This window comes from Paroedura picta, chromosome 4 (assembly GCF_049243985.1).
Source record: "Paroedura picta isolate Pp20150507F chromosome 4, Ppicta_v3.0, whole genome shotgun sequence".
Lineage (NCBI taxonomy): Eukaryota > Metazoa > Chordata > Lepidosauria > Squamata > Gekkonidae > Paroedura > Paroedura picta.
The window spans coordinates 75,326,056-75,345,979 of record NC_135372.1 but is presented as its reverse complement, the minus strand read 5'-3'; the positions used below and the strand labels follow the sequence as shown (position 1 = coordinate 75,345,979).

The 19,924-nt window shown below is 42.7% G+C and overlaps 1 long non-coding RNA gene across 3 annotated transcripts in view; it reads left to right on the top strand.

Annotated features, from left to right (window-relative positions):
- LOC143835583 (uncharacterized) overlaps positions 1–19,924 on the top strand; it is a 43,424-nt gene that overhangs the window by 17,634 nt on the left and 5,866 nt on the right. For all 3 annotated transcript variants that reach the window (XR_013230233.1, XR_013230231.1, XR_013230232.1), the window contains exon 3: positions 6,755–6,859. This is a non-coding gene — a long non-coding RNA (uncharacterized LOC143835583). The remainder of the gene's footprint in view (positions 1–6,754; positions 6,860–19,924) is intronic.

Below are 19,924 nucleotides of genomic sequence, written 5' to 3'. Positions count from 1 at the left end.
CACTCCTTTGTATATTTGCTTATCTAACTGCACTCAGAAATTGCTTTTTTTCCATCTGCAGTTTTCTTTTTATGCAGCTGTATATTTTAGAGAGCAATACAGTAAGTTATCTCTAAAGAACATGGTTACTAGTGCATCACAATGCACTATGCATCTTGTTAGCGAACTCAATATTTTTAATTACTTGCCTTTATTATTGGGGAGACAAAATGTAGAGTCAAGTTTCAAGTAATACCTTTTATTGGACTAAAGCTGCACTATTGACAGTGAAGCTTTAGAGATATAGAAAACTCCCATTCAGGTCAGAATAGGATTGACTCTGAAAAACGAATTCCTATATTCAGAAAGCTCATTTGTCGATACTTTACATTTAGTCCAATAATGGTAGTCTTTCAAACTTGGCTCTGAAATCTGTCTATAAAGAAAATATTTGAGCTTCCAATGAGTACATGGTTATGACTTGTATTGGATGCCTAATTTGTGATGGATTATCTCATATTTGGAGTTTACACAAGCAAACATAATTTTTCAGGATGTGAGGATCAACAGTTATATCAAATTAGCAGTCAAAAGAAAATACTAATATTTTGTTTCCATGGAATACAGTCAATGTGAGAAAAATAGTAGAATGCATCTTTTAAAGTTTCATTTAAATATTATACATAATGATAAAACACAGGCAAATATTCCATTTGCCTTCCTCTACTTCGAGGGATCTGAATGAAGATCTAAATGAATTATTTTACTGGATGAATAAATGATGAGCTTTCTATCATAAACTTGCATGCTAAACATGTACTGCATTTATAACACCCCTTTGCCAATGATTAAAGTACATGGGAAGGATCAGCACATAGGGGAGTAATTAGATCCCATACATTTCTTTCATATGAGAAACCAGATGCCAGTGTTTTAATATATTTCTGATATTAAGAGAATATATAGAAAATTGAAATACACAAATAATTCTGGTTGAGGCCAGGCAGGTTTCTCTTGGGCCAGGGATCACTAACCTGTTGAAATCTGCAGAATGTAGTGCTCTTGTTTTTGGGAGGGGGGGTATTCCGAAAGGTGGTCCCTCAAGTATGCTGAACCTGGGCCATTAATGGCTTTAAAGGTCAAAACCAGCACCTTGAACCTAATCCAGAACTCCACTGGAAGCCAGGCTGCCTGAGCACAGGGCATATATGAGCCCTCCACAGTGTTCTGGTGAGGACTCTGGCAGCTGCAATTTGGACCAGCTACAACTTATGGAGTAGGGACAAGGGAAAGCCTGTGTACAGCAAGTTACAGAAGTCTAGTCTGGGAGCAACCATTGCATGAACGACTGTGGCTAAGTGATCTGGAGCCAGGTAGGGTGATAGTAACTTAGCCTGGCTCCGATGGAAAAATGCCTATTGAGCTACTCTAGTGACTTGAGCCTCCCTGGAAAGGGAGGTAGCAAATATCACTCCCAGATTCCTGCCTGTCCGTGCAGTGGTAAGCTGCATGCTGTCCATGCTAGACAGACATGCTTCTTCCACTCGTTCCTTCTTGCCCAGTCACAGGACCTCTGTCTTTGAAAGAATCAGCTTCAAGTGACTGCTTTAACCATTCAGCCACAGCCTTCAAACATCTGGCAAGTTGTTCTGGGGGGGGGGGTTTGGCCGGCCACTCTTCAGGAGGTAGAGTTGGATGTCATTGGCATATTGGCGACACCCGAATCATCTGGGCAAGAGGGCACAGGAAGATGTCAAATAACATCAGGGAAAGGACCGCCTCTGGTTGGACTCCACATTGGATCATCCAACAATGTGATTGGTCCTCTCCAACTGCAACTCTCTGTCCTCAACCCTGGATAAAATAGACTCGCCACTATGGTGCTGTCCCCCATATCCCAGCAGTGATGAGGTGGTGAGCTAAAAGCTCAGGTTCTATGATACTGAATAGTGCTGTGAAATATAACATCAGAAGCAGCACTGATCCACCTCAGTCCAGCTGCCTCAGAAGGATATCCAGTGACTAATTCCATCTCCACCCTGTGACCAGGTCAGAAACCAAACTAACCCTGTAGGATTAAGCCTCCTGAACCAGCATTGCCACTCCTCCCCCAATCACTGATGAAGGACCAAAAAACTTTTAGGGGCACATTCTTTCAGAACAACAGATACCACCTTCCTGGTCCATGTTTTGGTCACACAAGTCAGGTCTACTGCAAAATAAACTTTCAGAGTAGCGGATTTGGTGTTAATTGACACCAAATTGATTTGGTATTATGCCATTGCATAATATCAGTGTTGGGTGTCAGGGAAGTATCCTTAACCTACTTCCCAGCGTGTCTGAGGATGGGACAAAGGTTAGAAAGGGTTTGAGCATATCCCACTCTTTCTCTTGTCCAGCCTTCTTCCACCACCATATCTTTCAAACCCCCTGAACCTATTCCACCACCCCCCTCTTCCTTCTTATCTCCTCCTATCTTTCTGTCTCCTTCAGCCTTTACCAATCTTCAGGACTTCCAATACACTATCTAATGCAATATCCTTACCCTTCTTATATCTTCACATTCATTACCCTACAGTCCAACATACAGCCTTACAATATCTAACCCCTCTCATCTCCCTCTAACAGCCTCAATTAGAGACAGGGACAAAGAGGACATTGGGGAGTGATCTCTACAATGGCGGTTGACAATTGGCTATTCTAGTCATCAACCATCTAGTGAGTTGCTAGGAGGTTTATTATTTATTTGATTGTTTATTATTAGATTTGTTTCACGCTGCTGTTGGCAACACACCTCATGGCGGTTTGCACAATAAACCCCCCCACTTAAACCACAACTATAATATCCCATTAAAATTATAATATCCCATTAAATACTCCATTTAAATTAGGTATCCCAGTGGCAAAAACCTATCCCCCCACCCCCACAGCCATGATAAGCTGCCTCTCAGTGTGCCATAGGGTTATTTTTATTCATTTATTTTCAAACTTCTATACTGCCCCTCATAACAAGTCTTCTCAGGGTGGTTTACCCGTAAAACCAGTAAAATACAACATTAAAACCCCATAAAACCCCAATTATACAAACTAAAAATAATCACAAGAAGATGACAGCAATCATTACCCCAAAGACTGTTCCAGCCCTCTCAGCAGATGTTTCCTAATTCTATCCATCTGGGGCAGATCATACATATTCATTGATGTCATTACCAGTCACTGTCCTAGCCTTGACCAAATGCCTGGTGGAAGAGCTCCGTCTTGCAGACCCTGAAGAACCCAGCAAATTCTGTAAGGGCCCTTAGCTCGTCTAGGAACTCATTCCATCAGGTTGGGGCCAAGGCCGAAAAGGCCCTGGCCCTGGTCGAGGCCAGACAAATATGCTGGGGGCCTGAGAGTACCGGAAAATTCATACCTGCAGAACAAAGGACTCTTTGGGGGGGCATAAGCAGATAAGCGGTCCCTCATATAAGTGGGATCCAGGCTGCATATAGCCTTAAAGGTCAAAACCAAGTCTTTGAACTTGATCCAGAAGCAGACTGGCAACCAATGCTGCCAATTACGTATGCCAGCAGTCTGGCCCAGCGGCAATGGTCTGGCCCAGTGGCAGTCTCTTCTAGGGGACCCATCTGATCTTCCATAGACCTGGCAGAAGAGTTCCATCTTGCAAGCCCTGGAGAACACCCGAAGCTCCTGCATGGCCCTCAGCTCTTCTGGGAGCTCATTCCAACAGGTTGGGGCCAGGACCGAAAAAGCCCTGGCCCTGATTGAGGCAAGGTGAACTTCCCGGGGGCCAGGGACCACCAACAAGTTAGTACCTACAGAGCATAAAGTCCTGTGGGGGGCATAAACAGATAAGCAGTCCCTCAGATATGTGGGTCCCAGACCACGAAGGGCCTTAAAGGTCAAAACCAAAACCTTTAACCTGATCCAGGCTGCAACTGGTAACCAATGTAGCTACCTAAGCACTGGCTGGATAAGGGCCCTTCAAGGTGTCCCAGTGAGGATCCAAGTAGCTGCATTTTGTACCTGCTGTAATTTTCTGATCAGATACAAGGGCAGGCCTGTGTAGAGCAAGTTACAGAAGTCAGTTCTGGAGGTGACTGTCGCATGGATCACCATGGCTAGCTTCTCTGAAGACAGGTAGGGTGCTAGTAGCCTCGACTGACATAGGTGGTAAAATGCCTAGTGGGCTATCTTCATGATCTGTGCCTCCATAGATAGTGAGGCAACCAGAGTCCAGCTGTACGTTATGAGATAGAGGTGGGTGTCATCAGCATATTGATGACAACCCAGCCCCAACCTCCACAGCAGCTAAGCTAGAGGCTACATAAACATATTAATTAGTTAACAACAATGGAGGAAGTCTTGTGTTTTTTTGCAAATCCATTGGAATTCAGATGGTTTAATTCTATCTCCCATGCTCAGACAACCCCAATCCAAACTGGATCTGAACATGCATGTAGTTTTTCTTTTACAGACTGTGAGAAATAAGGCTGCCATATGTTTCTTCCATAAAACATGCATAACTATGGCAAGGTCAAGTTGGTAGGCAACTTATGTTTGAGTCTTTGAAATTATCAGATCCTATTTTCTCTCAATCAGTAACACTGATCAGTGAAAATGTATAATGAAAGCGTATAACTATGAGTAATTTTCTGAGTTTGTTCTGCGTTCAATTTTCAAGGCCATTGGCTTTAGTAAAAGAATCTTCTCCTCTGGTCTTATTGGGTTTGCATACAAATTAATTGCCATATAGGCCATTATTTCTTTCTCACACACACACTCCAAATCTATGGTAGGCAGGTATTTTTAATGAGAGTCGAATTACACCACCCTCTATTATTTTCCTGACCAATAGCAATAAGAAATACTTAGGCCCATTCTGCACCAGGATCAATGTGGCAAATTGATTATGGGAAGAAAAAATGCAATTTTAAATAGTGGAATTCGGTGTAACACATACCTGCCTTTGTAGTGGAATCCAGTTGCGTTTCAATCGTTTCCCACAGGTTTCCGGTCTCGCCAAAAATCGCTAGAAAGGAAGTGATATTTGCCATGCTTTGTCCCGCCCCTGGTCGTCAATCAAATGAGCAGCCAATGGGCGGTTGTTACCATGCTCCGGAAAAGCCCCTTTGCCTTTCAGAACATGTTTTTTAAAAAAACAAAAGCACACATTGCAACGAATATGCCTGGATTCCTTGCTTCCTTGCTTCCTCCTAACATAGAGACCCATCTAGCTGGCAGCTGGCCTGTGAGCTGCCGATTCATCGATGCCACGCTCCCCCGAGTGAAAAAAAAACCCTCCCCCCCAGTGCACAGGCGCGATTTTCGGCCAAAAATAAAGGGAACTTGCAAATGGGGCTGTGTTGTGCTTGGTGACTTGAGGCAAGCTTTAAAGCAGCTCTGTGGAGGGACTGCAGCTGGAGAAGCCTCGCTGGGTGAATGAAGGCTCGCCGGTTCGTTGCTCTCCGCTCTTCAAGAAAAAAAAATGGTGATCGCTTCGCCGGAAGATCAGTGGACAGAGCCAGGGGGAGGGACTTTTCTGAAACCGCAACGATGTTAACGCACAGGTCTTTTTCACTAGTGTTGCAGATTGGTTGCAAGAGTGTAGCGCTTTCCAGAAGGTGAATCCACTTGGAATCCCTGGAAGCGCTACAACGAAGCGCTTCTAGCAGGACTGTTTCAGGAGTGTGGCAGATTGTGTACGATGTTGTGCATAACTGCATTTTAGTAGCGATTACAATTTGCCACACTCCTGCTACATTAAACTTGTGCGGAATGGACCTTAGAGTTTTAGCTAAAACTTGACAGGTAATGCTATCAAGTTCATTTTCAGAATTCTACTAACTTGAAATTTTAAAACCAGTGAATAATGTAAGAGAAATCACCAGATTCTACTGGGTATGGATATTTTCTTTGGCCATGAATCTCTTAGAATTACAGGTTTTCAAAAAGCAGCTGGTAGAGCAAACACAGTTGGCAAGCAGGTCTATTCAAATAAAAGGTTCCTTCACTGAGTAGGAAAACTGCCAAGCTGCTGACACTTCGTAAGTCAGAGTGGCTAAAGACAAGCAACTGAGACTTAATTATCAACCCATATTCTGTTAGGAACAATTAGAATAAGGCTTTGCACAGAAATATATGAACATCAAAAGAAATACCTATGCAAATTATGGCACAAGGAGGAAGAGATACAAAATATCCTCCCTATGCTCAGGTTTAGGACTGTATAAGCAACTTTCAGTTTTCCCCAACTCTTAGCAGTCTTGTAACTTGTGCTATAGCACTAAACAGCTGAAAGTCAGAACTGGATAACCGTGCAACAGCATTGCACAATGAAGAAGGGAGGACTTCCTAATCATCCCACGATGCCTAAAACTTCTTCATGAGCCTACAACTTATCACCACTAAAAAGCACTCAGAACACCAACCAGATAGCAGCTGTGCTTTTGTGCATGTTGACTCACCAAATTCTATAGGTGATGTAAGTCATGTATTGCAAATCAGCCAAAATAAGTATCACAAATGCTAAAATATCAAACTTATCATCTAGTACTATCTGTAAAAGAATAAAAACAACAAAGGCCCACTGCTAGAACTGGAAACATTCTACACTGTAATAAGTATAACAAATGTTATGTTATGATTTTCCCACAAGATAAGGAACCAAATATAATATTCAAATGTGACATTAATATTGCCATATTTTGAAATAGAATAGAGTGACAAAGCAAGTTATTGATGTATTCTGGTCATTTTGTTGTTTTTAAAACAGAAATGACAGTGTTAAGGAACAAGATGGGAACAAACCCTCAGCATGTTTCGTTGTAAATTCCATTAACTCAGTGATGGTGCCTTCCAAGAATTACACAGTATGAAGGTAAGATGGCTCCCAGTTTGCTCTATGAGCCTTCTTTGGTTTAAACAGCAGAGGATGGTGACAAAAACCCTTATGGTTTTCTTTTCAGCATTAGCATTTTCATATGACTAAGTAAAGTTCAAAAACACAATGGACCTACTTAATGAAGAGGTGATTTGCACATGCAGTTTCAAATGAAATGCAATGGCACTTTGTGAGTCAGTTCTTAGTAGGCACAAAATTTAGAATAACTCTGTTTATCTGTGCAAACTTTCCTTAGCCTGTTGCAACTCCAAATGTCTTTACTATTACAAATGGGCGTATGGTAGAATATCCCAAGTACAAAGTTGACAAAGACTTATTTTTTCTCCTTCCTACAAAGGACTCCAAATCTTTATTATTCAGCACAGCTGCCTAGAATAGGCAACACTGGAGCTTTTGTCTGGTGAGTCAAACTGAGTGGGAGTGAATACCATTAGCCCTTAAAACATAATTATCTTATTCTTTTGATTTCACTGCACACTATAATATGGTAGCAGCCTTATTTGGAACATATCCGGCTTCGTCTAGGAGCACACAGGAATAATAGATATCATTCAGATCATAATTAGCCATATACTTGCAATAGCGGGATGTAAAGCAAAAGGGAAAACACTAAAAATGTTGTTTTTTTGGACTGTGACAAAGAGCTTTTTAAATGTGTTGAGGCATTTTTATTGCCTGACTCATGTCTAGAGGTCTCTGTTCTCCAGAAAGGCTTCCCTTTTGTATTTTTTGATTTCTGTATTGACAATGACATGCTAATAGCTCCAGGCTTTCTGCTGCCTCCAAGTCCATATTACTGTCCTTTGTTTGCTGTGGCAGAGAACATGACAGAATTTTTGGTATAACATTTTCAAACATGATAATGTGAGTTAAAGAGATTTGATCATCAATAAAATTTATTTTTGTGACTTTTTTCAGGATATACCCTATGTTGTGACTTCCATTTGTGAGGACACAACACTGTTTGCAAAAATTAAATTTCATGTCAGTTAATTTCAAGGTAGATTTTAAAAATGCTGCCACATAGGTACCACACCAAAGCACATGCTGTCAAAAATAATTTTTGAGGTAAGCAATTGGCAAGTCTGATAGTGTTAATTAGAATACCACTTTATATAGTTCCTAACTAACAAAACAGATATCTAAATCGATACTGAAGAAAGTCAGGGTGGCTTACTGCTGAGTTTGAATCCCTCCATGGACCATGAATTTCATTGGCTGATGTTTCTGGCTGACTCATAAGGTTATGTGGGGCGGAAATGGAATAATGATATCTAAGTGCACAACTGAGTTCCTTGAAGGAAGACTGTGATAAATATTACAAAAGAAGAATTTGGAGATCTAGTTACTCAACACGTATAATTAATGGCCATTAGATGGTAAGGTGCCTGTAGGAAATTATGTCTAAATTGTCTAGAGCTGCAATCCTTACTAGACAATAAAACCCACCAAACTTAATTTACTTCCATAGAAAGATTCATACAACTGAGTGTAGGATGATCAAATTCAAATGATGTCCTGTACTTTTAATAGTTGGATAAAAGGAATTCTGACATGTGAAGTTTTTCCTCCATCCTGCATTCTTCCAAATGTCCTGCTTTGCAAAATATCATATTTGTTATATCTCATGTCAAATGTTGAGAAAATAGAAATGTATAGAAGGAAGGATTTAGAAATGAACTTTTCCAATAGAAATGCCCTAAAATAGTTTGTTTGGAACTTCCGAAGCCAGTGGAAAATCTAGATGGGCACTTGTTAGAAATAGGTTGTGAGTATTGCACAGAGAAGAAACTTAACATGACTGTGTATCTAAGGGGTTAGTAGAACTGAAATAGGTTCCTGCTGACCAACCATATATTTCCCCTACATGTGTTCAAAAAAGAGAAGCAGCCATGCTTCCAGGTGCAAGCTTACAGCCATTCTCTTTCCAGATGTGCATTTCTAAAATTCAAGTAGAGATATGCAGTCATAAGAGGTTCTTACTAATACAGATGTATATAAGAAGGAATTCTAAGAATTTCATGCTCACCACAGCACTGATAAAGCTGTTCTGACTAAGTAGTAATATCAAGATTCTCTCAGCCTCACCCACCTCGCTGGGTGTCTGTTTTGGGGAGAAGAAAGGGAAGGTAATTGAAGGCCTCTTTGAGGTAATTGAAGGTAACTGAAGGCCTCTTCATTGGCTGCCAATTTGCTTCTGGATCAAGTTCAAGGTTCTGGTTTTGACCTTTCAGGCTTTACGCACCTTGGGCCCTGCTTACCTTTGGGACCGCCTGGCTCCTTATGTTCCCCACAGAGCACTTTGCTCTGTGGGTATGAATCTGCTGAAGGTCCCAGGGCCTTGGGAGGCCCACCTGGCCTCAACCAGGGCCAGGGCCTTTTCAATCTTGGCCCCTACCTGTTGTAATGAGCTCCTGGATGAGCTGCGGGCCCTGTCGGGATTCTCTGAGTTCCGCAGGGCCTGCAAAATGGAGCTCTTCCATCAGGCATTTGGTTGAGGCCAGAAAGGAGCCCCCAGGGTTTTTTTATCAGTTCCCTCCCCTCTTAAGGCCCTTTTGAACTGGAGTGCTAGACTGTGGTGAGGCCTAATTTCACCTCCCAGCTGGATTCATTCCATCTTTTGTCATGCTTCAGTTATTATTCATCTACACTCATTGATGCCCGGAGCAGGGGAGATGATTATATTAGGTCACCGCCATTTGCTATTTGTTATTGTTATATGTTATAAACTGTTTTAATTGTTTATGGGGAAATTTAAACTGTATGGATTTTGTTATTTGTTAACCTCCGTTAGCCAGTTATGGGAGCGGTGGGATAACGATAACGATAACGATAACGATAACGATAACGATAACGATAACGATAACGATAACGATAACGATAACGATAACGATAACGATAACAATAACAATAACAATAACAATAACAATAACAATAACAATAACAATAACAATAACAATAACAATAACAATAACAATAACAGAACAAAAAGCAACCTTTATTGTATCACTTCTGAAGAACTACTAGCACCTATATTAAAGATTAAGGCAGCCTACAATAGCTGTGCACACATGGTCATGGAATGGCCACAATTAGAATGCTCATGGTAGAAGCCATTGTAAAAGCTGCTCCATACAAAGAGTCTAATTGTGTGACAATAAGAGAAGGATTCTTGGTCAAAGACTAACATCTTTGCGAAAGCAAAATTGAATCTGACCATCAACTTGCAGTTTCAAAATGAATCTAGCAAGAGTGATTAAGAAAAGTTAATGTGAGAAAATAGCTAAACATTCCTGTAGCAAAGAAAGAGGTTATCATGGTACCTTTAATTCCACAGTAGACTGATAACCAAAAGATGAAAAGAAATAACTAGGGATGTTTTAATATGAGGAAGAGGTATGTAAATAGTAAATCACTGTTAGGCTTGACTTAGTCATGGTAAAAATACAGAAAAGCAGAAATTGTGTCAAAGCAGAATGTATTGGATCACAGTGGGTTCACTGTAACAGAAAAGCGAAGGGTATTTTTGTAAAGGAAACAGTAATGTCATTAAAAATGCCTTTAAAAATTAGGCAGTTTCCATTGTATTGTTCATTGTACATAATTTACTGGGTTTTATTATATTATTCTTCATTTTGTCCTCCACTTTTATTTTGTGTATATACATACATACATACATACATACATACATACATACATACATACATACATACATACATACATACATACATACATATATAGTTTTCTAGTGCATACTCTGTGATCCAGTTATATTGGATAGAGAATGCATTCTCTAATTGTGTAATCCAATTACATTCCATTGTGTGTTGTATATATTATTCTAAGATTTTAAACTATGTAATTCACCTTGAGCCTCAGTTAAAAGGAGCAGAGGAGAGAATTCAGTTGAGTATTTCCTAGGAGGATTCAAGTGGGTAGTCATGTTGGTCTGAAGTAGCACAACAAAATTTGAGTCCAATAGCACCTTTAAGACCAGCAAAGATTTATTCAAGGCATGAGCTTTTGTGTGCATGCACTCTTCCTCAGACAATGGAACCCATTCTGAGGAAGTGTGCAGAAAGAGTAACTACATTGTTTTAAACTTATGTGACTTGGATCCAGTGCTGCCCTCAGTCCAAGACAACAACTGACCAAAGGTGAGTTGCTACATAACACTTCCTACAATGACAAACCCAGACAATGAACCAGCTGTAAGGAGATAACTTCATGCAAGCAATTATTAAATTATTTTTAATTATTAAAAAGCATAGGAAATTAATGGTTTTTAGAGGTGAAATAGTGTGATCTTATTGGTGGTTAAATGATGGAAAACATGGCGGCCGCGCCGGACGCCGGGGCTTAAGGCTCCGCCTGGAGCTAGGATTATGAGTGCCAAAAAACAGCAAGGCACTCTCCCCCATGCAATTGCTGGGGGTTGGGGACTAGCTTATGTTTCCCCCTACCTCTTTTCCGCAAAAACGGCCTGGGCACAGACTGTAGAGCAGCGGCAAAAACAGCAGCGAGAGGGACGATCACAGTGGCCTAGCTTGCTTAACTCCACACCGGGCTCGCGTCGGAGGCCTCCCCAGTGGAAAACACCTTGGCTGGGAGAAGGGGACCAGCATGAGCCACAGGGCAAGTTGGGCCGAACCAGGACGGGGGTTGTTGGGATAGAGGTCCCCGTGGAAGACCGCTCCCCCCCTCCTGTGGATCACACACTCTCCGCCATTCCTGAGAGTCCCCCAGCGCGCCCCCCGGCAACATTGTGGCTGAACGGGCAGAAAAAACGGCATGAGGAAACCACAAGCCCACTGGTGAGAAGACCTGCTCCCTACCTGTCCTCAGAGTTTACTTGGCCCCCCGAACGGACGCGGCGACAAACTGGCGGCGGCGGCGGAGGAGGAGAGCGGCCTGAGAGCGGCTGGAGTCCCGGAGCTGGTTGCAGGAGCCAGGAGACAACCGGGCTCGGCTCAGGATACACCCCCTCCCCAGTTGGGCGGCGGGTGGATATTTGCCCGCCCGCGGAGACTTATGGATCCGATTGGATTCTGGAATGCTCTGCAGGGCCCGATGCCTCCTGGCGACTCACTAGCAGCCTTGGTGGAGGACTGGCAGTCCCGCCTGACGGCTGCTATAGATGAGATCGCCCCCAAACATCCTCTCTGCCCTCGATTCAAATGGGCCCCCTGGTATACCAGGGGACTCTGGGAGAAGAAAAGGGAAGTGAGACGACTAGAGCGAGTGTGGTGGAAGACTCGTGATGAGATTACAAGAACATCTTATCGCACGCTTATGAGGGCTTATGAGATGGCAGTGAAAGTTGCTAAATGAGAGTTTTTTGCCATGGAAATCGCATCCGCAAGTTCTCGCCCGGCCCAATTATTCAGGGTAGTTAGATCACTCACCGCCCTTGAGGGGAACCAAAATATTAGACAATTGGCACTTGGCTGCGAGGCACTTGCGAGCCATTTTGCGGATAAAGTCTTGCCCCCCCTGGAACCATTCGCCAGATGTTTGGAAACAGTGACTGAATGGTTCGAGCAGAGTCGCCTGAAACTCAACCCCTCCAAGACGGAGGTCCTGTGGCTGGGAGGCAGAGGGCAGGACCAGGCAGCGCGCTTACCCACCCTGGCAGGAGCGCAACTTACCATCGCACCCCAGGCCAGGAATCTGGGGGTGACCATCAATACCTCCCTGACTATGGAGGCTAAGGTCAAGAGAGTAGCGGGTCAGGCGTTTTTCTATCTTCACCAGGCCCGACTACTAGCGCCCTACCTGTCCCCTGACCACTTGGCTACAGTGATCCATGTGACAGTCACCTCCAGAATAGATTTCTGTAACTTGCTCTATGCCGGCCTACCCTTATCTCTGATCCAGAAACTCCAGCTAGTGCAAAACGCAGCTGCTCGGGTCTTCACTGGTACACCTTGGAGGGCCCATATGCAGCCTGTACTGAGACAGCCGCATTGGTTGCCAATTGCTCCCTGTATCAGGTTCAAGGTTCTGGTTTTGACCTTTAAGGCTATACGCGGGTTGGGACCCACATACCTGAGGGACCGCCTGCCGCCCTATATCCCCTGCAGGGCTTTACGCTCAGCGGGGGAGAATCTCCTGATCGTTCCTGGCCCTAGAGAAGCACGCCTGGCCTCGACCAGGGCCGGGGCCTTTTCGGTCCTGGCCCCTACCTGGTGGAATGAACTCCCGAGTGAGCTGCAGGCCCTGCAGGACTTACCAGCTTTCCGCAAGGCCTGCAAGACAGAGCTCTTCCGCCAGGTTTTTGGTTGAGGCCGGGGTCAGCGAATGAGTGCCAGCATTCTCCCCCCCCGGACCTAGTAAGTTAGATCTCCTCTCCACCCTCCCTGCCGCTCTGATAGCAGGGGATAGGAATAATGAGAGCTTCCGCCATGTTGTGATTGTTTTTAAAGTCTTGTAATGGGAATTTTAATGGGGATAGGACTATTGCAACCCGCCACGAGCCTATGGGGAGTGGCGGGAAATAAATCTAAATAATAATAATAATAATAATAATAATAATAATAATAATAATAATAATAATAATAATAATAGTAATAATAATAAAGTGGTGGATTATATACAGTATAGTTCATACTCTGCATCAGCGGTCCGCAACCTTACAGCTGCCACGGACCGCTGTTTCTGAGTGGGGGGAGAGGGCGGCCCGGGGCCCCGTGCACATGCGGCAGCCCCAGCGCAAACACGCAAGTGCGAACTTGCCGCGCATGAGCGTTTGCGTCCAGCGGGGGCGCAAATGCGCACGCACAGCAGCGCTGTGCATGCACGCACACGCAAAAATGCCACACATGCGCATTTGCGCCCCCGCCAGACGCAAACCCGCAGCTCCCTCTCCCCGCCCCTCCAGGCCACCAGCATATTGGCCGCCAAAGTGGCCTGGCAAGCTTCCCTTCCCCCCACTCCTGGGCCGTAAGCTAATCGGCTGCTTCGGCGGCCGATTTGCTCGTGGCTTGGTGAGCTTCTTGCTGTGGGGGGGCGGGAAGAGGGAGCTGCGGCCCGGCACCAAGGCCTTCATGGCCCGGCAGTGGGCCGCGGCCTGGGGGTTGGGGACCACTGCTCTACATAACTACAGTATTTGCTGGTGTATAAGACTACTTTCCCCCCCTGAAAATCATGCCTCCAAGTGGGGGGGTCGTCCTATACGCCAGGTGCACTTCAGTTGGGATAGACATTGTGGTCCATAGTACTGTAATGTAATATAACAAACTCTATATTTTGAGTGGAAATGTTGGGGGGTCGTCTTATACGCCCAGTCGTCTTATATACCGGCAAATATGGTATATACTACAAAGTTGCTCAGTTTTGGACAGCAGGTTGTGGTTCAGTACAGGAACAAGTGTTGTGCCTTTACAAACCCAGAGAGACATGCCTTGGACTTTTCAATTAAGGAAAGGGTTGTGGCTCCTTGACAGAGCACCTGCCTTGAATGCAAAAGGTCCCATATTGAGCAGAGGAGGGGGAATAAATCCAAGAGGAAAATCTCAGCTGAGAAGTGTTAGGGCTTCTGGAAATTCTGCTGAGAAAAGTTAGGGCTTCCCCTTTAAGGGAATCCTTGCAAACTGAGAACCAGGTACTGATGCCCTGGCCAATCAGGGCTTTTCTACAGCGTTGGAAGCTCGGCAGCAAGTTATTTTGGGAAAAGCAGACAGCTGCATGCTTACTCATGCCGATTTTTCAAATATCGAGAGTTATATCCACTCCAGCATATCACAGGGGAAAGGTAGAGTCACTTGGGATCAGTCATGCTTGTTGCAGATTAAAAATGTAAATCGCCCAAAATCAAAATGGAAATTATATTCAGCGTAGAAGGCAGGGATTGAATCAACCTGGGATTGGAATAAAAGCTCCATACAGATTCAGCCCTAGATGGACCACTGACCTGATTCTCTATGAGTTAACTAAGCTTCATAAGATAAAATGATCATGAGTAACTGAGCTGTGAAATATCCTGAATATCAGTGTTGGGATAGCTGAACCCTGCTATAATTGAAACAGCTTCTGGCCTCACTTTAACATCAGACCTCCTGTGCCTTTCATTATTGTATAATGAGAATCAAGACTTCTTCCTAAGTAGAGGCACTGGAAAAGTTATCCCAGTTAACCTTCTCAGCCTATCTATAGAAGGGGTGGCCAAACTGTGGCACTTCGGATGTCTATGGACTGCAACTACCATAAACCCCTGCCAGCATGTCAATGTAGTCCATGGACATCTGGAGATCCACAGCTTGGCCACCCCTGATCTACAGGAATCCATGTGTAATAGACTGCTTGTTAGCCATTACTCTTTTAATGTGCACTTTAAAATTCCATCGAGGAATTTAGCTACCACAGAAAAGAGCAAGAGTTCAGTAGCACCTTAAGTACTAACACAATTTGTGGCAGGATATGGACTTTTGTGCCACAAATTTTGTTAGACTTCAAGGTGCTACTATACTCTTGCTCTTCTTCTGCTCTAGACTAACACGGCTACCCATCTTGATCTATCTCACCATAGTGAAGCGCTGGAATTTCAGAAAGTCAGGCTGGAAATCTGCATCACTGTGCAAGAAGCAACCCCCTTTGAAGTTCCTTCCTGAGACTCAGTAGGCAAAAAAAGCTCATTTTGCTGAAAGAAACATCTTTTTCTTAGTAGAGAATAGACAAAGATGGTAGGAGGAAAGGTAAGGGAGGGCAACTTTGAAGGCTGACCATTGACTAGGCTGTAAGAGTTTTATACAGCTTTCAACTTTAATAAGGAAAGCTGCAATTTTTAGAAGGAAATTTTCTGAGTCATGAAAAAACAAAGGTTCTTCTCAGCAATTCCCACTTGTGGGTTGATCGTCCCAATGCTAACCCAGTAGTTAGTATAAAACAAAAACAGATTATTTTATGGTTTAGGATTATGGAATTTTCTCCATGTTTTTAGGAAGAAGAATGGCTCAGAACCTGCAAACATTTTAAACATGTATTTTACTTTCCTTTATGAAAAATCAAGCTTTAATTTGAGGGAATTATTGTGTTGTTGCCATGGCTTATTTACTGATATGATAAAGACTGTGGTAGTGGTTGGTGGGAGTAATGACAACAATTTTAAAAACACAAATATTGACAATTTGTAAATCTGAATGTTGGTGGTGCTCAGACTTTTTAAGTGCTGTATCATCCCCATAATAAAGGAGTAAAAGTGATTGTTCTTAAATGCACAAATAATAGAATACATATTAGCTTTGCTGGCCTCTATCCTAACAATAATATTAAAGTTGTAATTAGGAAATGCCGATGTTTTAGCCCAATAACATCTTTTAGCAATAACATCTCACACTGCTGTGAGGAACCCACATAGAGGGGAACAAAAAGATAAAACAAAGTAACAAAAATTGTTGTTAAATTCTGAAAGAGGCCATTTCAAACTTAAAGGTCAGAAGTAGCAAAATTAATTTTAGATAGAAAGTGACTTTTCCATTAGTGAGATATCTCTATGATCCCTCAGGACCCCAGGATTGCACAAAACATCTGTAGTAATAAGGTTAATGCTAGCCGGTGCTACTTAACATATCAAGAGTTATATGGGACTAATGGTCAGAGAGCAAAAGGCAGTTAACAGGAATGTGCCAGAGATTATTCTACCTTGCAGCAAGGAATATTAATGGTAATGGAGCAGTATCTAGCAGAAGGGACAGTAAAGGAACATTGGAAAGCAGTTATGTTCCAGACAAAGGGCTGGTTGTATGCAGGAAACAACCTTCTTGTAAAGATTCTTGTAACACACTTTGCCTGTCTCCTGCCATCTGCACTCCATGTCCCATGTCCTCTTCCCACATAGGGCAAACTGTTGTGTGTTCATTGCACAGACTGAGCCATTTTTATCCATGCCATTCTTAAAGAAGTTTGCAGTGGAATAAAGAAAATGGCACCTCTATGAGGCAAACTGCTGCACCATGGTAACTTTTTTGCAAAAAGGCTACAGTAAAAAAAGGATTTCATAAAAGTAAATTTTATCCTAAAGTACTGGAAAAGTAAAGCAACAGAATCTGCCAATGCATATTTATTCAGCATCATATTAATAAAAACATTCATAAAATTAATATTAAATTCTATGTTATGGTAGTTATACTAGGAGAGAAATCTGGCTGGGCTAGTGCAAAGACTAGCCATTCGGCCATGGACACTAAATCCAGAAAACACTGCATTCTATCACCTGTTAGAGCCAGTGGCATTGACACAGCCCTAGTTGGGAAAAGGGAAGTGTGTATAGGGCTTGTTTCCTAAGTATGTATAAGACTGTAGACTACACAGGGGATCTCTTGGAGCCGGGGGTACAGAACTGGACAATACACTCAGAAATTGTTGTGAATCAAAATGCTCAAATTGTAAGAGAATAATCAAGTATTTTGTGAATGGGCTGAAATGTTAAAATTAAGTATATTCATGACATTCTTCCTCATGAAGGAACTGGTTTCATTTGAATGCAGTCATTTTACACCCTTGAATTGCACAGCATCTAATTGTATTGAACATATATAAGAACAAACAAAGGAGCAAGAGGCAAAGCTCAGAATAGGCACTGAAGGCACAACCACCAGGTGGTATAGAAGTGTATGACATATGGGTCGCTTAGAAGAAGTTCAGATGGCAAAAGGAATGATTGAGTGGGTGCCAGCAGGGAAGAGGCCACATGAAAGACCAAATCCACAAAATTGGGTCTATGTATCCAAAGCTCTAGGTGACAATGTTAGAGCAATGTGATAAATGAATTAGTTCTCAAAGCAGCAATGATGATGGATAGGACTAGTGGGATTAGTAGCCAGGAGAAATGAAAGGCACTTGGAGGGAGGAAAAATCCAGAATTTCCATCTTCCCCTTCATTTTTAATTTGTTTTCATACAGGGAAAAATGGTACAGAGCACAATTAAATAAATTTAGGTCATTGTCATATAAAAATTTTCCAAGGGAAAGCCCTTCGTAGCATGAAACAGAGTGTTATAATTTAATGTCCTACAAAAGAATGCTGGGTTCTAATTTCAAGATAGTGTTCCATATGTGTGATTTCATTATCAACATCACTGCAAAGAACAGTCTAAGCAAATATATTTGAATTAGGACTTCGAGTGTCTTCCTCCTTTTCTTTTGTCCAATTGTTAATGTTCACATTTGTAAATAGCATCCTTCACTGATATCCGTGTCTCAAAACAGAAAGACAAGTATCATCTGTGATATACATTGTGAATCAGCAGTATGCCATGAAAGAATATTGCTGCCTGACCCCAGACTGGGCAACAATTTATTGAGGCTATGCAAGGTATTCAATTCAACCAAAGTATGAAGTATGAAACAAGTCATACTGGTTTCTAACACGTTAACCTTTGTCCTTGGGCCAATCTGCCCTGCCTCACATAAGGAATCAGAACTATCTTCTCCTGATCCATATTTTCACACATCCATACTCCTGTTGGAGATACAGCTGCTAGTTCCAGGCTAAGCTGAGGGAATTCATTGTTATGCATACCTGCCTTTGTAGTGGAATCCAGTTGCATTTCTATCGTTTCCCACAGGTTTCTGGTCTCAGCAAAAATCGCTAGCCAGGAAGCGATATTGCCGAGCTTTGTCCCGCCCCTGGCTGTCAAGCAGCCAATGGGCGGCCATTTTCATGCTCCCGAAAAGTCCCTTTCAATTAAGGAAGGTTTTTAAAAAAAACACACACACGTTGCCACGAATCTGCGTTGATTCGTTGCAACGGAGAGACCCATCTAGCTAGCAGGTGGTGTTTGAGCTTCCATTTCATCATTGCCAAGCTCCCCCTGAGTGAAAAAAAATAACCCCCCCCACGCACGGGCGTGATTTTCGGCCGAAAATACAGTGAAAAATAAAGGGAAAATAAACCAGCAATCGGGGCTGTGTGTTGCTTCGTGCGTGGTGACTTAAAACAGCTCTGGGGAGGGACTGCAGCCAGGGAAGCCTCGCTGGGTAAATGAAGGCTCGCCGGTGTGTTGATCTCCACTCGCTCCGAGAAAAAAAAATGGCGATCGCTTCGCCAGAAGATCAGAGGAGAGAGCTAGGGGGAGGGACTTTGCAGAAACCGCAACAATGGTAACGCGCAGAACTTTCCTGCTAATGTTGCAGATTGGTTGCAAGAGTGTAGCGCTTTCTGGAGGGTGAATCCACTTTTTGGGATTTCCCTGAAAGCGCTACAACAAAGCGCTTTTTGCGGATCAGTTTCAGGAGTGTTGCAGATTGTCAACGACGTTGTGCATAACAGCAAAACAGTAGCGATTTCAATTTGTAACCATTGTGCTATTTTGAATGAGTGCGGAAGACCCCTGAGCTACACCCTCAGCTTGATGTTAAGAAGTTACCCCCACCTGTAGGGGGAGAGTACTTTACTTCAAACTGGCACCTGGAAACCAAAAGTCTCTTGAACTGTTTTAACATATTAACCACTAAACTACTAACCACTAAACTACAAGAAAGAATTATCAGTCCCTTCAAGTATAATCTGTACAGGTACTAGTCTTCTGATTGTACCAGCCAATGATCATTAAAATGTCGTATTGTAAGAACTTTATTTTAAATCAGTTGTCTTTGAAAAGAACAGAAAATATTACAATATGTAAATGAAATAAATTTTAAAGGCATAGGAGTAGCTCCTTCTACTCCCCAGCCTGCATTTTAAAATGCTGAGCAATTTCTAAATTTCTTACCCAAAATAATGGGTTTTAGGTTGTGGTTATGCTATAGAGATATAATTATGCAGGGCTCAAAAAAAGACTTTAATAATCCAACTAAAGCTGTGGTGGTATACCCCTCTGAACAATCCAAAGAATAATTCTTACTTTTGTTCTAGGATTTATTATTGGCATATGTTATTCTCCTCAATGCTCATAAACTAGAACAGTGAAAAGACTGAATGTACATCAATTACACAAAATCCTAAAACCAAACTCTCAGGCCCACTATGGCCTCAACAACCATTTAGGGACACTTGACCCTTTCCAATCTGGTTTCCAACCTGGCCATGGGGTGGAGACTGCT